We start from the raw sequence: 15,708 nt of genomic DNA, 5'->3' as shown, positions 1-15,708 counted from the left end.
ACGTATGCAGCGGTAGTCGCACCCTCGGCTTACACGCGGTTCGTAGTAGCGGTGGAGGAGGCGCCACGACCGCTCGCGCCTTGTCGTCATCCTCCGGTGGTGGCCCTGGACCTACGTTGCTTCCTGTGACCACCGGCGTGCGCACATTGCGTGGATCTACATCCGGCGCGCCTGCCGGATCCAAGAGCCATTGTGGACGTCGACGACCCGTGACGTCAGCTGTTGCGGAAGACAACTTCGACGTCAACAACCCAAATGAAGCTGATGATGACGAGATCCAACAGATCTTTCCGAATGCTCCAATCCCGGTATTTTTTCAGAACCCAGAAAAATTTGCTATTTGTTTGATTTTTGCTGTCTTCGTAATATATGTACGTATTCTTGTTATGCGTTGTTTAGGATAGAGTCGACAGGGGGAATTGGTCAGAACAAAATATCGGCAAACTGTATGAGATTTGGGTTGACGAAATTACTAAAGGTAACTACGTGGATGGTGTCATAAACAAGTCAGGGATGAGGGAGGTCATAGGAAGGTACTATTTTGCAACCAATTTGGTTCATGATGCTCATGTAGCGAGGGATGAGGACAATTATGATGGATCAAGTAATGGTGATATCTAAAGAATGCTTCTTGAGGATGATGACAACGATTTTATGTACGGTATGTATCCGTATGCTATTCACATTGATAAATATTGCAATAGGGCTGAGAGGAGGCAACCATTGCAAACTGGACTGGAATGGGTAGAGAGAAAGCTAGGAGATAGAAACAGCAGCTAGAACATGTTTAGAATGAACCCAACTGTATTCCATCGACTTCATGATGTGCTGGTTGAGTCATGTGGCCTTAAGTCTAGTACCAAGAGTACCTCTGTCGAGGCTTTAGAAATGTTCCTTTGGATGCTTGGAGCACCACAACCAGTTAAGTCTAGTACCAAGAATAGATTTTAGAGATCACTAGGCACAGTTCATGAAAACTTTGAGAAAGTTTTGCAATGTGTGGTTAAGCTAGCTTCAGACATCATTAAGCCAGTAGACCTAGACTTCAGAACAATTCATCCTAGATTGAGAATCCCAAGGTTCTATCCCTTCTTCAACAATTGTATAGGAGCAATAGTGTAACACCCCGGGTGTTACCGTCTTTGTTAGCTCAGAGGTCAAGGCCTAATAAATTCCTGTGAATACGTTTTTTTAGTGTGTGACTCGCTTCATGAATAAAGGAACCAATTAAGTGTCACCGATCCATTTGTCTTAGGCTTAAAAACTTTTGAATAATCATGTGAACAAAGGTTGTTTAGGGTTTGTTTTGGAAAAAGCGTGAAGAAAGTGCTTGAAAATGCCTGATAGTAATTCTAGCGAATGAATAGCGAATGGCTTGTTTTATTTGATTAAGCCTGGAAAGCAATTTTTATAAACAAAGATAAAATATAACTTGTATTTAATATTTAAATAAGATTTGAAGTACAAGTTTAGTAGATAAAAATGCAACTTTTGTTCTGGTGAATAGATGTTGTTCAATGGTATTTTTGAAAGCCCAAAACATCGAATCCGGAATCTAAACTAGAACTTTTAGTTGAATCAACAAGAAATTGAACTTATGTTCAAAATGCCATTTTTGGTGACTTATATTGAGCAGAATAGTTAAAAGATGCTTAAATCTTTTGCTCCTATGGGTTAGTATGAAGTATGGACTATTGTGTGAAATACTTGTTGGTTGAAATTAATAAGGTTTAGACATTTTAAAAATTATGGCAAAAGTGTTAGTGGTTGTTTAGTTCTAACTGAACTCTTGCCATTTTCTAAATCCAAAAAGGATTGTAGACAATGATATTTTAGCAATTGAATTCTAGCTAAAACACTTAAGCACTAGCTCCATGATTTTGTAGTGTTAGTTGCCTCTAAGTGAGTACTTTAGCATTGTGAAGTCCACGGATGAGTTGGAGTTGTCGCGGCGTCGCAGAAATTGCCCTAACTTTGTTAGAACGCGTCGTCGATCTTGTTTCGGGCTTCGGTCATGAACTGGCATTCAGCGCGATGAGCTCCTGTTGGCACCTCTCTATCTCCCTCGATGCTCACTCTCTGGCCATGCTCATTGCTCAGATGAGAAGCCCTTAGTGGCTACTAGAATCTTGAACTCTTGTTTTAATCTCAACCAGGCTCTAAGCAATTGGTTTTGACGCTTTAAAATTCATGCTTAGCACGTGTCTAGCCGTTCGGCCGGGAGTGTGTGGTCACCGCGTTCGGTGCGTGGCATGGCTGCCTCTGGCCATGCGCGTACGTGGGCAGGCTGAATGTGGCCACCCTCGGCCTAGTTGCAGCGTGGCCGTGGCTTGGCCACCTTCAGCCGCGACACCTGCTACTGGCCGATGGCCTTGGCATTCGCCCATCGACCGCTGCTGCCGCCCTGCTGCGTGACTGCCCCACCCACTGCCCACCTTGTCTTGAGCCACGCCGCTGCTCATGGTGCTATCCCACGCCCTCCGACTCACCTGGCCTACCAAGCCCGAGCTCAACGTCGTACGTAGTCTACTACATCGCAACACCAAGCTAATGCGTGCGCGTGGCCGCACGCGAGCACACCTTCAATGGCTTCATCCAAGCGCTAACTGACACGCCACCTGCCCCTCGCTCGTGCAGTCATATCCCCATGCTGTCGTGCCTCGTCAGGTCATGGCTGGGCCACCTCTGCCGGGGCCGCTTCCTGCGACGTGGCAGTGGCAGTGCACCACTCTCCCGTCCCCTTTCTTAATCACCAGCCCGAGGCTTCCTAGTCCAATTCCTCACGTCAGCGAGTATCTGAGGAAATTAGCTAGGTGCCCCATTCACACCGAGTCCAGTCGTTGTCTATCGTGGTCGAACTTGGTTTCTCCCTGCCGTCGGTCATGTGCGCCGCCGAACCGGCAGGTTGGGAGGTAAGGCATGTAGGAGTGGTAGCAGTTCAATTGCTCGTAACCCTAAGCTCGCCTTGACTCCCTCTATCCGATGCTCACGCTACTTTGGCCAGGATGCTCGACGATGGTGTGGTGACGCATCGGTGTCATGCTCGGAGCACCGCCGTGGGGTTCGGGCGCGCGTGGCTAGATCACCTCGGCACTCCCTAGTTTCAAGCGTCACCGTAGCACGGTCCTCGGTGAGATCCTGATGCTTCCCCGCCTTCTCTACCCCTCCATTAGCGCTCTAGGTCGTTGGAACGGCCATGGCGCCGCCGTGGATAACTGCTCACTGCTATAGCTCGTGTTAGCACATCCCTGGGCCCCTAACGGCCACCCAGTCGTGCGCATTTAGCCGTAGATGGTTGTCAACCCCTTACTCCCGTCTTAGTGAGCCTAGGTTGTTCGGCGTAGCTACCCTATGCCGTCGGCCGCCACGCCGGCGAGCGCAGGGATTCCAGGGACCTACCCGTGCTGCGAACGAAAACAACCGAGGGCTTGGTCACAAAGCCACTGCCGATAGGAACAGTACACATGGTAGTCGTACTATTACCTCAAAGCTTGAGGGCTTCTCTGCAAAACCGTCGTCACGCACGGGCTTTCCAGCCATGGGCCATGTTGGGCCGTTGCGACGCGTGCGCGCCCACGCCCGCGCTGCGCTAGTGGGCTGAATCCATGGCCACCGACCCTTTTCTTTTTCTAAAGCATTTTCAAATGTAGTTTTTAAGCTAAACTTATAAATTCAATATAAATTTGTGTAGTTAACCAAAAATTATGAAACTAAATTTGTTAGGTTCCTAAAATCTTGATCTATTTACCAGTATAATTGGTTCACATAGCTTCATAAGTATTTTCAAGAGTGATCTAATTAATTTTAGGTGCTTAACATTGTTAAAATATAAACTTGTAGGAATTGTTGTGAGAAAGTGGTGATATTGTCGGCTTTTCACAGTAAACTCTTAACATTATTAGGTGCTCATGGTAATTTTTGTAGCTCCACAATAATCAATTTGCTAAGGTAGCTAAATGAGTTCTAGTTCAAATATATATAAGTTTAATCAATAAAATGCCAAAATACCTTGGGATTGTAAAACTAGAATATTTTCCGGGAAACGACGCCTTACTCGACAACGTGGATACATAGCCTAGTACGTTAGTCGTTAGAGCTAGCTCGTTAGCTTGTGAGGCGTAATCGTATTTTTAAGAGTATCGGTTGTCGTTGATTAATTACGCCTCTGCGTTGCATGCATGTATATAATAGGAACAATGACAGATTTTGGAGTCATCTGGAGTAGCAAAAAAGATGGTGCCTTGGTGATCGTGTTGCCACGATGGAATGCTAACTTTTGTTTATGTCTTACCCAGGCGAGCTCCGGTGCACAACCTCTATTATTCTGCACTTTATCTTATGTTTGTGTATTAAGTTTTAAGGAGTTGAATGAAACCCACTTGCATATATATATATATATATATATATATATATATATACATACATATATATATATACATATATATATATCCTTATCCTATGAGTCCTAGTATGTCAGGATCATGTAGATTGCTATACTTAAGGATTCTGGTAGAAGTCGAGTGATTACCTATCACTCGCGAGAGATAGAAAAGGTATTATTGTTGTTATTATCATATTACTATCACATGGAATATATATCAGGATGATAATTGGAGACCGGGCGGAACGGTACTTTGGATCTGGACTTGGTTAGGCATTCGAGCGAGGCTTGGGTTTCATTTGTTCCGCCTGTGTCGATTGAGGACAGTCCGTTGCTGTGGATGGTAGTCAGGTCACAGACTTATTATCCTGAGCACATACTTGCTTATGGGAGCGGGAAGGCTCGTTACGTTTTTGTCGTGGGTTCCGGCTCTTTCCAGACTGACGGATTGAAGGCTGAGAAAGGTGGAGGTCTAAGCAACATACTGAGACCGGGTCTTAAGTGTGGGGGCTTGGAGTCCAAGTTTGGACGGGGACCTGGACCCCTCAACAGCAATAGAATGGGTTGGTCTCATTTGTGCTTAGGGTACAAGCGAGGTATGTGTTTTGGGGTACCTAGCTGGGATACATTGATTCGCGAATCGCCGTTTCTTTTGAGACGGTACCGACTTGGCTATGTTCTAGCACCATAGTAAGAACTGAAATATGGAAGGTGATAAAATGGTTCTGATTGCTTACCATATGCTTAAAAGTAGCATAGGTGCTTACCTAGAATAGTTAGCTAATTAATAAAAATAACTGCTAAAACTTTTAATATAAGGATGCACTATTAGTAATGCTTCCTACAAATGCAATAAACCAGCAAGCCAAATAAGCCTTGTATATCATTGGAGTCTTTTATTTTCCTCCTGTCGGGTAAGTCTTGCTTAGTACAATCAAGTACTGAGGGTTTTATTTCCCTCGTTGTAGGTGACAGGTGGATGCTAGACGACTCTCGTGTGTGGAAACCTCCTGGTGGGCTCAGAGAGGATTCCTTTTATGCTACGGTCGTAGTATTGTTTATAACCCTCACTAAAGGTTTTATAAGAAAAGATGTAAAATCTGCTAGCGTATCTTGTGTATAAATGACTACTATATTAATGCTTTCCTTATCATTAAATAACTTTGTTTTCTGCTAAAACTCTGATCACATGTTTAATTCCGTTATTGTATTAAGCAAGGTAAGAAAGGGCTAAAGATATTGTAAGCTTTATACTCTCATTTATAATCCTGACGAAAAAATGAGGAGTTTCGAGTTCTCCCTCGGGGTGTGCTCGACAGAACGGCATGGTTTAGTGTCCTCGCTTGAGTATTCAATGTCTGATAGAAGACAAGTACTCTTGAGAGAGCATTAGATTTGATGGTTCTGCCACAAATAGATGGCACTCACATACCATGTGTGGTACCAAGAGATACGCTGGTTCAGCACATGTGCCGCAAGGGCATGACAACACAAAATGTGACGGTTGTTTGTGACTTTGACATGAGGTTCATATTTGTTCTTGCTGGATGGCCTGGTTTAGTGCATGACATAAGAGTGTTCAATGATGCTATGACCAAGTACAGCCATGTCTTTCCACATCCACCCACAGGTAAATACCTTGCTTCTGTTGCATTTGCAGCTTCTAGTTGAACGAGTTGAATCTTACAAAACTGATCCATTGTGTAGGAAAATTTTACCTGGTAGACTCCGGCTACCCAAATCGTCCGGGTTACCTTGTGCCCTATAAGGGAACCAAGTACCATCTTCTGGAGTATCGAGAAGGCCCGGAGCCACAAGGTAAAAAAGAGATCTTCAACTACGCATATTCATCTCTTAGAAATGTCATAGAAAGGTCGTTTGGAGTTTTGAAGACGAAGTGGAGGATTTTGTTGCAAATGCCAAGTTATGCACCTCATAAGCAAACCCAAATTATTGTTGCATGCATGGCACTACATAACTTCATTAGAATGAGTGAAATAGTGGACAGAGATTTTGATCGTTGTGACCGTGATGAGAACTATGTTCCACCTGAAGCATCGTCCTCTCAGCCACGTACTAGTCAAACACCAGCAAGGGATGAATCTGCAATGATGAATGCTTTCCGTGACTCGATTGCCCTTGGTTTGTTAAATAGATCATGACAATTCAAATGTGAGCTTGAAATGTAACGTGTTGTGTTAATTTGTAAGGTTGAGGACAATTGAATTGTGTACTTGAACTATTCAATAATTGCGAAATAAAGTGTATTTTTTTATGGTTTCTAAACAATGCCGGGCATGGCATCAAAGGAGAGCAGCAGCAAGGGCGAGCAGCTCCGGTGAGCAGCACCAGGGCGAGCAGCTCACCGAGCAGCTCCGGCGAGTAGCACCTGGGCGAGCAGCAAGGGCGACCAGCTCTTGCATGCAACCTGCATGGCTGTGCACGCATGACATTAATGAAGCAAATTAATCATTAAATGAGAGCAAATCAATCTTCTATTGATATGGTGCTAAAGTTTTGCTATGGATCTAAACACCCCAACCTAAAGTTAGAATGACAAAACTTTAGCGCAAAAGATTTGGCGGCAGTCATGGTAGCAGGATATAGAAGAGCTGCAACGTAACTCCTGTGAGGACCGCAACCGAGTGGCCAGAACATGCATGGCGAACATATTAAAGGGAGTGCAGAAGGTAGCGCGTGGACGCGGGAGCCAGGCGTTAGGGGAGGCTTACCCGGTGCCGGTGGGAAGGGGCTAGGCATGACGACGGTGGCTGCCGGCGAAACCCGAGACGGACCGCCACACGCGACGCGTCGCCCTTCGCCCGTCCCTCGTCCGCGTCTATGTGTGTGATTTCCAAGTTGCGGTTGGGGTCTTGTTTTTACGTATCCAAGTTGTGTGTTGTTTATGCCTAGTTAGATGGGTCCTGGTATGTATAAATACTTGAGTCAATTACATCGTAGGCCCATTAACTTTTAGTGATGTGTCATCTATGTCCATCAACTTTTAAACTGTATTTTTAGGTCCATTAACGTTTGGTGGTATGTTATCTAGGTCCATCAAATTTCAAACTATATTTTTGGGTCATTAACTTTTGGTGGCGTGTCATCCAGGTCCATCAACTTTTAAATTATATTTTTGGGTCTCTAAACTTTTTAACTGGTTCACCGTATCTGACATGGCACGCCAAATAAGCAGCCACTGTAGAGCAGGTTGTGAGTCCATAGCTCCTCAAGATGTTCATGGAAACTTGTCTAGCATTAATTCAAATGTACCAGCTGGTAATTCGTTAATATCCTCTTGTCTTAAAATTAGGATGATTATTTTTAAGGATAAATATATTGTGGACATAGAGAAATTTATAACTGATGGACTGTAATCAAAGATATTTTATAGAGGTGTCTTATTATTGCGTGGAAAGGAGGAGAAAATAAAGCCAACAAAATGCATTAGTACTAATTTTAAAGAGGTGGAGATCATCAATAGAATTTTCCCAACGTGATTAGCATCCTTGCCATAGTATTTTATTATTTCCATGCATTAGTTTTCTATCCAGTCGTGATACACGATCTTTTATCTAGCGTCTAGCTTTTAGTGTCTGCGTGCACCTATGTACGTGAATCTAATTGGTGGCTGCACCTGCCATGCATGTTAGCCGAATCAAAGACTCAGGGTCAATCGGTCGCTGGTGGAGTCCGAGTTTTGTTTGGGTCAGGTGGCCTGCGTGCCTATACCTGTGGCCTTCGGCCTTGTACCGGGTAGATTAGACTTGATTTTATTGTGGAGTTTATTTCCCGTCGAGCTGCCGCTCGAGAAACCCTAGATGGTGATTCCATCAGGTTCTTCGTATTGAAGATTATCTCCGGATGGTGATCTCGTCATGTACTCCACAGTGGTTGTTTTTTTGCGTGTCATGTCAGATCTATTCACTAAACGAAGGGTATGGATCTACGGTGAACCAGTTAAAAAGTTTAAGGACCTAAAAATATAATTTAAAAGTTGATGGACCTGGATGACACACCACCAAAAGATAATGGACCTAAAAATACAGTTTGAAAGTTGATGAACTAGGATGACACACTAGTAAAAGTTAATGGACTCAAAAATACAATTTAAAAGTTGATGGAGCTAGATGACGTACCACCAAAAGTTAATGGACCTACGGTGTATTTAACTCTAAATACTTCATCCAAGAAAAATATGATTTGGCCAACCTGGCTGGCACTAGAGTGCCTAATCTAATCAATTAATATAACTGAGTCTCGTCAGACGCCCTCCGGTCATGCGCGCATTCCTGCAGGCTCAAATACAAGGAAATGGAGGCTGCTCATGACAATGCCGCATGAATCACTAATCTCTTGTGCCAATATATGTCAGTAGGATTAGCGGGTGAGCCTGTATGTACTGTTCTGAATCACCTCTAATCTCTCCCTCGGCGTCCCCGTGTGTTTTGTGTGACAGACGAGAGAGAGAGATGGGTGTGACGAGTGCTGCGCACTGGTGGGAGGAGTCGCAGATGCGAGTCCTCGGCAGCCTTGTTGTCCAATTCGTTCTCTTGATCTTTACCTTTCGCCGTAGGCGGGCCATGTTCGTGAAGAACCTTTTTCTTAATATAAAATTAACATTGATTTAATAGAGAATTGAATATTAATAATTATATATATTTATACAATGCTGGCTAGTTATTAGAATGTCACCGTACCATCCCCTCACCTGGTGTCTCTTTTCATCATCACTCCATGCAAAGGTACGCTTTTTTTTTCATATAATTGCAACTTGCATAGACCTCGAAGGCCACCAAAAGGAACCAAAATAGTAGAGAAATGAAAAGCGACTCGTGTGGAACGAGGGAGCGGAGAGCTCCCAAAGATATCAAGACCAAACCCAAGGGTGCAAACTGCGGGGCACGGAGGTCCTTTACAGGAATTCGTGCTAACGTCCTATGTTTCAAACACCAATTCTTATAAAATTCCCGTGTTTTTTAATCCTCCATTTTCTACCTACACTCATTTCCTATTCATGTGTTTTCCCTCTTTTCTCTGTTTTGCATTCCATTGTTCTAAATTGGCCCTAAATTTGAAATTTCTTTTCCCAACAGAAACAATATACAGCCATGCCTACAAACATATACAACACACATAATAAATCAGATTGTCAACAAAAGCACTCAATTATGAACATTATATTAATATTGTCAACCCACCTCATCGATCACATGCATGTACCAATTCTTGTAACAGAATCACACAGAGTAAATTATACATATTTTTTTGTTTTAGAAAAAGCGCGAGCACGCTCTAAGGGGGTGTTTGAATCGATCAGAGAGCTAATAATTAGCCCATGTTTTTTGATACCAATTAGAAAGTCTAAATGTGGGCTAATTCTAGGTTAATAAGAGCTAACGAGGGCTAATTGGTGGTTAGAATCCATTAAACTCTTATTAGTCCATAATTAGCTCATGTTTAATCCATTTTTTTACAAGGTGGGATATTTTTTAGCCCTGGGATCCATACAGACCCTAAATCTTGAACACTTAAGAAAAGAAACAAAAATGGAGGGAGTAGTAGCTTGCTATCACATTACTTAATAACTAGTCGAACCCGCACAAAAAGCCCGCACCAATCCTAAAAACAGTGAACCAGGACTCCGGGTCTCAGGACAGTATACATAATATCAGCGTTACATATATCTCCAAGTTGCGATTGGGGTCTTGTTTTAGATATCCAAGTTGTGTGTTGTCTGACAAAGTAGGAGGTAGTATGTACACCTAAAGACCAAGGAGAATTGGGAGTCCTAAATCTAGATGTTCATAATAAGTTTCTCCTAAGCAAGTGGCTGTTCAAATTGTTAAATGGAGATGGGTTTTGGCAACAATTGCTTAAGAATAAATATTTAAGGGATAAAACTTTAACACAGGTTCCATACATGCCTAAGGACTCCCAGTTTTGGACTGGCCTCATGAAGGTTAAAGATGAGTTCCTTTCGATGGGTAGGTTTGATCTAGGTGACGAGTCCCAGGTGCGTTTTTTAGAGGATTCATGGATAACGCCACGCCCATTGAAAACGCTTTTCCCGGCACTATACAACATTGTGAGAAAGAAAAGTGCGTCTGCTGGGACTGTACTGTCTACGACACCGTTAAATGTAGCTTTCAAGAGATCTCTGATGGTGGTTAATTTGAAAGCGTGCCACAATGTGATGGCCATGGTTGCATATGTACATCTAATAAACTAGAGAGATCGCTTTATGTGGGGGCTGCATCAGAATGGGTTGTTCTCAGTCAATTCCATGTACAGAGCTTTGTTAGGTGTACAAGCTTTACCATATAACACTTTAATTTTAAAACTTAAACTACCTCTCAAAATTAAAGTCTTTATGTGGTACTTGTACAAGGGTGTAATTTTAACGAAAGATAATTTAGCTAGGCAGCAATGGCAAGGAAATAGGAAGCATTGTTTTTGTTCCTCCAACAAGTCCATACAACATCTATTCTTTGACTGTTATTATGCTAAATTCTTGTGGAGAATTATTCATGTTTCTTTTAACCTAAAACCTCCAAATAGTGTACACAATTTGTTTACAAGTTGGTTGGAAGGGTTAAACGGGAAAATGAAATCTCAAATTCTTATGGGTGCAAGTGCTATTTGCTGGGCGCTTTGGTTAACCCGAAATGATATTGTGTTTGACAAGGCCCTAGCACCATCTTATTTGCAGGTTATCTGTGGCAGAACCGCCTGAAATAACTCACTTACGAAGGCGCTTGTCTTCCACTAGACACTAAGCACCCTGAAGGTGAGCTTCATCAGGCAGTTCTGTCGAGCACACCCTATGGGAGAACCCGAGCATCCACATTTTTCAACAGGATCATAAATGGACGAATAAAGCTTACAACATTTTAGCCATTTCTTACATCACTTTCCATGCAACATCAGAGTATAATATTTATTGTTTATAACAGCGGAATATAACCATATTATCAGAGTTTCAGCAGAAATAAAATCATTTAATGATAAGTTAAGCATTAACATGATGATCCGTTATATACATCATAATAGGTTAGAAGTTTTTCCATTGTAAAACATTTTGGTTGGAAGTTTCAAATAAACTCTATGTCCGCAACGTTAAGGAAATCCTCGCTGAGCCCACCAGGAGGTTCCCGCACACAAGTGTCAGCTCTAGCATCCACCTGTCACCTGCAACAGGGTAGAACAAACCCTGAGTACTCAATTGTACTCCGCAAGACTTACCCGTCAGAAGAAAAAAATACTCCAAGGATATACAAGATTATCTAGCTTGTGAATTTATTACATCTGCAGGAGCACTACTAATCATGCGTCCTTATATTCAATTTTATTAGCAGTCATCATTAGTTTGTTAACTAACCATTCTATGTAAGCACCTATGCTACTTTTAAGCAGGTGGTAAGCAATCAGAACCATTTTACCATCTTTTATATTCCAGTTCTTACTACGGTGTTAGATCGTAGACAAGTCATACCGTATTACACGACGATTCATGAATCAATGTAGCCTAGCTGGGTCCCACCAAACACATGCCCCACTTATACCCCAAGCACAAGTAGGACCAACCCACCACTCTCCTGTCAAGGGGTCCAGGTCCCCGTCCAAACTTGGACCCCAAGCCCCCACACCTAAGTCCCGGACTCAGTATGGTGCTTAGACCTCCACCATCTCCGTCTCCAATCAGTCGGTCCTAAAAAAAAGCTGGAACCCATGACAAGAGAGCAACGAGCCTTCCCTCCCCCATAAGCAAGTATGTGCTCAGGATAATAAGTCTGTGACCTGACTAGAATCCAATGCAACGACCTGTCCTTAACCGACACAGGCGGAACAAGTGCAATCCGAGCCTCGCTCGAATGCCAAACCAAGTCCAGATCGAAAGTACCATTCCGCCTGGTCTCCAATTATCATTCATATATATTCCATGTGATAGTAATATAATAACAACAATTATATCTTTTTTATCTCTCGTGAGTGACAGGCAATCACTCGACTTCTACCGGAGTCCTACAACATAGCAATCTACACGATCCTGTCATACTAGTAAGACTCATAGGATAAGGATATATATACAAGTGGTTTTCATTCAACTCCTTAAAACTTAATGCACAAGCATAAGATAAAGTGCATAATAATAAGGGTTATGCACCGGGGCTTACCTGGGTAAGATATAACCAAAAGTTATCATTCCATCAAGGTGACACGATCATCAAGGCACCATCTTTTCTGCTACCTCGGTCGACTCCATGATCCATCGTTGTTCCTATTATGGTATACATGAATGCAACGCAGAGATGCAATTAATCAATGATAACCGCAACTCTTAAATATACAATTATGCTCCGTAAGCTAACGAGCTAGCTTTATTGCCTAACGTGCTGGTCTACGTATCCACGTCGTCAAGTAAGGCTTTGTCTCCAGAAAAATATTTCAATTCTAAAATCCCAACGTATTTTGGCATTTAATTGACAAAATATATATTTTTGAACTAGGACTCATTTAGCTACCTTAGCAAACTAATTATTATGGAGCTACAAAAATTACAGTGGGCACCTAATAATGTTTGGGATTTACTATGAAAGTTTTAGAGCCAACACTATCACCAATTTATCACAACAATTCCTACAAGTTTATATTTTGACAATATTAAGTATCTCAAATTAATTATATAGCTCCTAAGAATATTATAAAACTATATGAACAAAATATACTAGCAGATAGATCATGATTTTAGGAACCTAAAAAAATTAGTTTCACAATTTTTGGTTAACTACACAATTTTATATTGAATTTACAAATTTATCTTAGAAACTAAATTAGACAATGCTTTAGAAATCAAAAAGGGCCGGTGGCAACCACTTTGGCCCAGTAGTCCAACGCCGCTCGCGCGTGGTGCGGCCGTGAGCGAGTCACGACGGCCCAGTGCGGCCCAAGCCCGGGGCGCCCGCGCGCGCTTGGCGTTTTGCAAAAGAGGACTCGTACTCTTAGAAAATCAAAAGATATAGTGGGGCACTGTTCCACTATTCTAGTGTTTTGCACAAAGCACCCCAGAATACCTCATCTTTGCAACGACTAGGTCCCAGACATGCCCGTGCACGTTGGCGCAGCCCCGACCGGCCTACTGAGGCCCACAATGACGCGTCTACTAGACCAACATGGACCTCTAGACCTACGCACAAAAGTAGAAGGTGGTGGCACATCCAACGGTGTACTAATCCCACCTATCCATGTTGACGGAGGATCCATGTGGCGGCGTGAGTGCTCCGGCGAGTCTACACCCTATTGGATGGGTTGTGATAGAGAAGGGTCAGAGACTCACCACGGTGCGCGCTAAGTAGATGGTTGAAGCAGGGGAGGGTCGAGGCGGCCCGACCACGTGCACCCGAGCACGGCGACGACGTTCCACAGCGGCATCGGCGCGTCACCACATCGCCGACAGGTTTCCTGGCCAAATCAACGCGAGCATCGGATAGAAGAGGTCAAGGTGAGCCTAGAAACACCACCAATCGAACCCTTACCTCCAGGTTATGGACTTACCCCGAAACCACAGGTCGCATCGGTGCTCATGACCGACGGCGGTAAAACGCCAAATTGGAGGCCCATAGTGCACCGACGGACCAGAGAGAAACCAGGTGCTTAGCCAACCATCTAAGCTATCCACAGGAGCGAGGGATTTCGCTGTGAAGCTATAACTTGGCAATGGGAAGATGGAGAAGTGATGGTGGCTCCGTGCATGGTGAGGCGGTGGAGTGGTCTACGAGCGAACCGAGCAGTTAAGGTGAGCAGCTCCGGTTGGTGGCAAAGCGAGCATGTGGTAAAGTTGACAAGACGGGAAGGGTTGTCGTGAAGCGCATGGCATGAAGGGGCAAGATCGAGCGGGGTCGCTGGTGGCGGCTAGCGGCAGAGCAGAGCAAGGAGGCGTCCATCACCACTGTGATCGGGGTCATCGTTGTGGTAGGTGAAACAAACAGCGGGGCGATCGCCACGTCGGCCGAGCCATGGCAGCCGTAGCAGCGCGGCACGGCGGCAGGACGGTCGAGCGCAAGGGAGCGGCGGGCGCGACAGCTCGCGATGTGCCCACCGTGGCCAGGCTGCAGCAGCAGCAACCGGCCAGCGTGGCCATGTGCGTGCGTGCGCATGCGCGTCCACCTCACCGATGCCACGACGTCGGGGCTGGACGGCCTGGTCACCGCGCCTAACATGAGAAGATGGCCCGAGTTCATGTTATGTATGGATTTTAAAGCGTTAGAAACGTCTAAACCGTTGATCCAATCCCCAATCCACTTTTGCTATACCTTAGAGGGTATATTAGGCTACTAAAACAAGCCATAATACTACCCTACTCCTTAACCCAATTTCTCTACAAAAATTGCTAAATATCACAATGCCTAACATTCCAAAAGTTCATGAAATTTTCTAAGTGTTAAATGGATTTCTATTTCTAGTTGTACTTTTAAGCTATTGAATATAGTACTTAACAACATTATCTCTCAACACCAAGTATTTCATTGCCATCTACAAATCTCACAATTCAAACTTTATTAAGGTGTCAAATACATGTTCTATAGTATTTTTGTTAAAATTTAAATGACAAAATAGCATTGTCTATTATCATTTCAGACTTACAACAATTCCATGTCCGATTAGTACTAACCTCCCCTAACACTTTTGATTGAATTTTTAAAAGATCTAAACCTTGCCGAATTCAACTAACAATTGTACCATGACCTAGCCCATACTACACATTAACTCTTAGAAACAAAATATCTAAGCACTTCCTAATTAGTTTGCCCAATATAGTTCGCTAAAGAATGATACTTTTAAACACAAGCTCAAGCGTTTGCCGGCAACGAAATGACCCTTCTTAAATCCCAAGTTTGATTTTTTTAACTTCCCAAATTACTAACTATAGTATTTATTCTCCAAAAATTAATGTTGCATTTCCATCTACTGCACTTACACTCTAACTTTATTCAAGTGCTACATACAAATTATATTTAATTTTTGTTTATAAAAATTGCTTCCATGCCAATGTTTAGAACTACTTATTCTACTCTTTGCGTTAGGATTTTTCATTAACACATATAGGCATTTAAGTAACTAACTCACTATATTTATAGATCTATCTCTCAGGCCATAGTCTCAGTGCTTAGCGAGCTCGTAATACCAGAGGTGTTACATTATCTTCAAGGGAACTTATTGGACCAGGTACTGGTCCCTACTTCAGAAGGAGGAGGATCGCCATAGGATGAAGACGGGTTGCAGAACTATTGAAACAGCCGTGATGGAGGTGTTCGCAAGACACGGCT

The 15,708-nt window shown here is 43.3% G+C and overlaps 1 pseudogene; it reads left to right on the top strand.

Moving 5' to 3' along the window:
- The first annotated feature begins 624 nt into the window (after window positions 1–624).
- LOC136504934 (uncharacterized) lies at window positions 625–6,543 on the top strand (annotated as a pseudogene).
- The last annotated feature ends 9,165 nt before the right edge of the window (window positions 6,544–15,708 follow it).

The sequence above is a fragment of the Miscanthus floridulus genome, chromosome 14, assembly GCF_019320115.1.
Source record: "Miscanthus floridulus cultivar M001 chromosome 14, ASM1932011v1, whole genome shotgun sequence".
NCBI classification, from domain to species: domain Eukaryota; kingdom Viridiplantae; phylum Streptophyta; class Magnoliopsida; order Poales; family Poaceae; genus Miscanthus; species Miscanthus floridulus.
The sequence above is the reverse complement of the archived record's forward strand: the minus strand, read 5'-3'. Positions and strand labels throughout refer to the sequence as shown.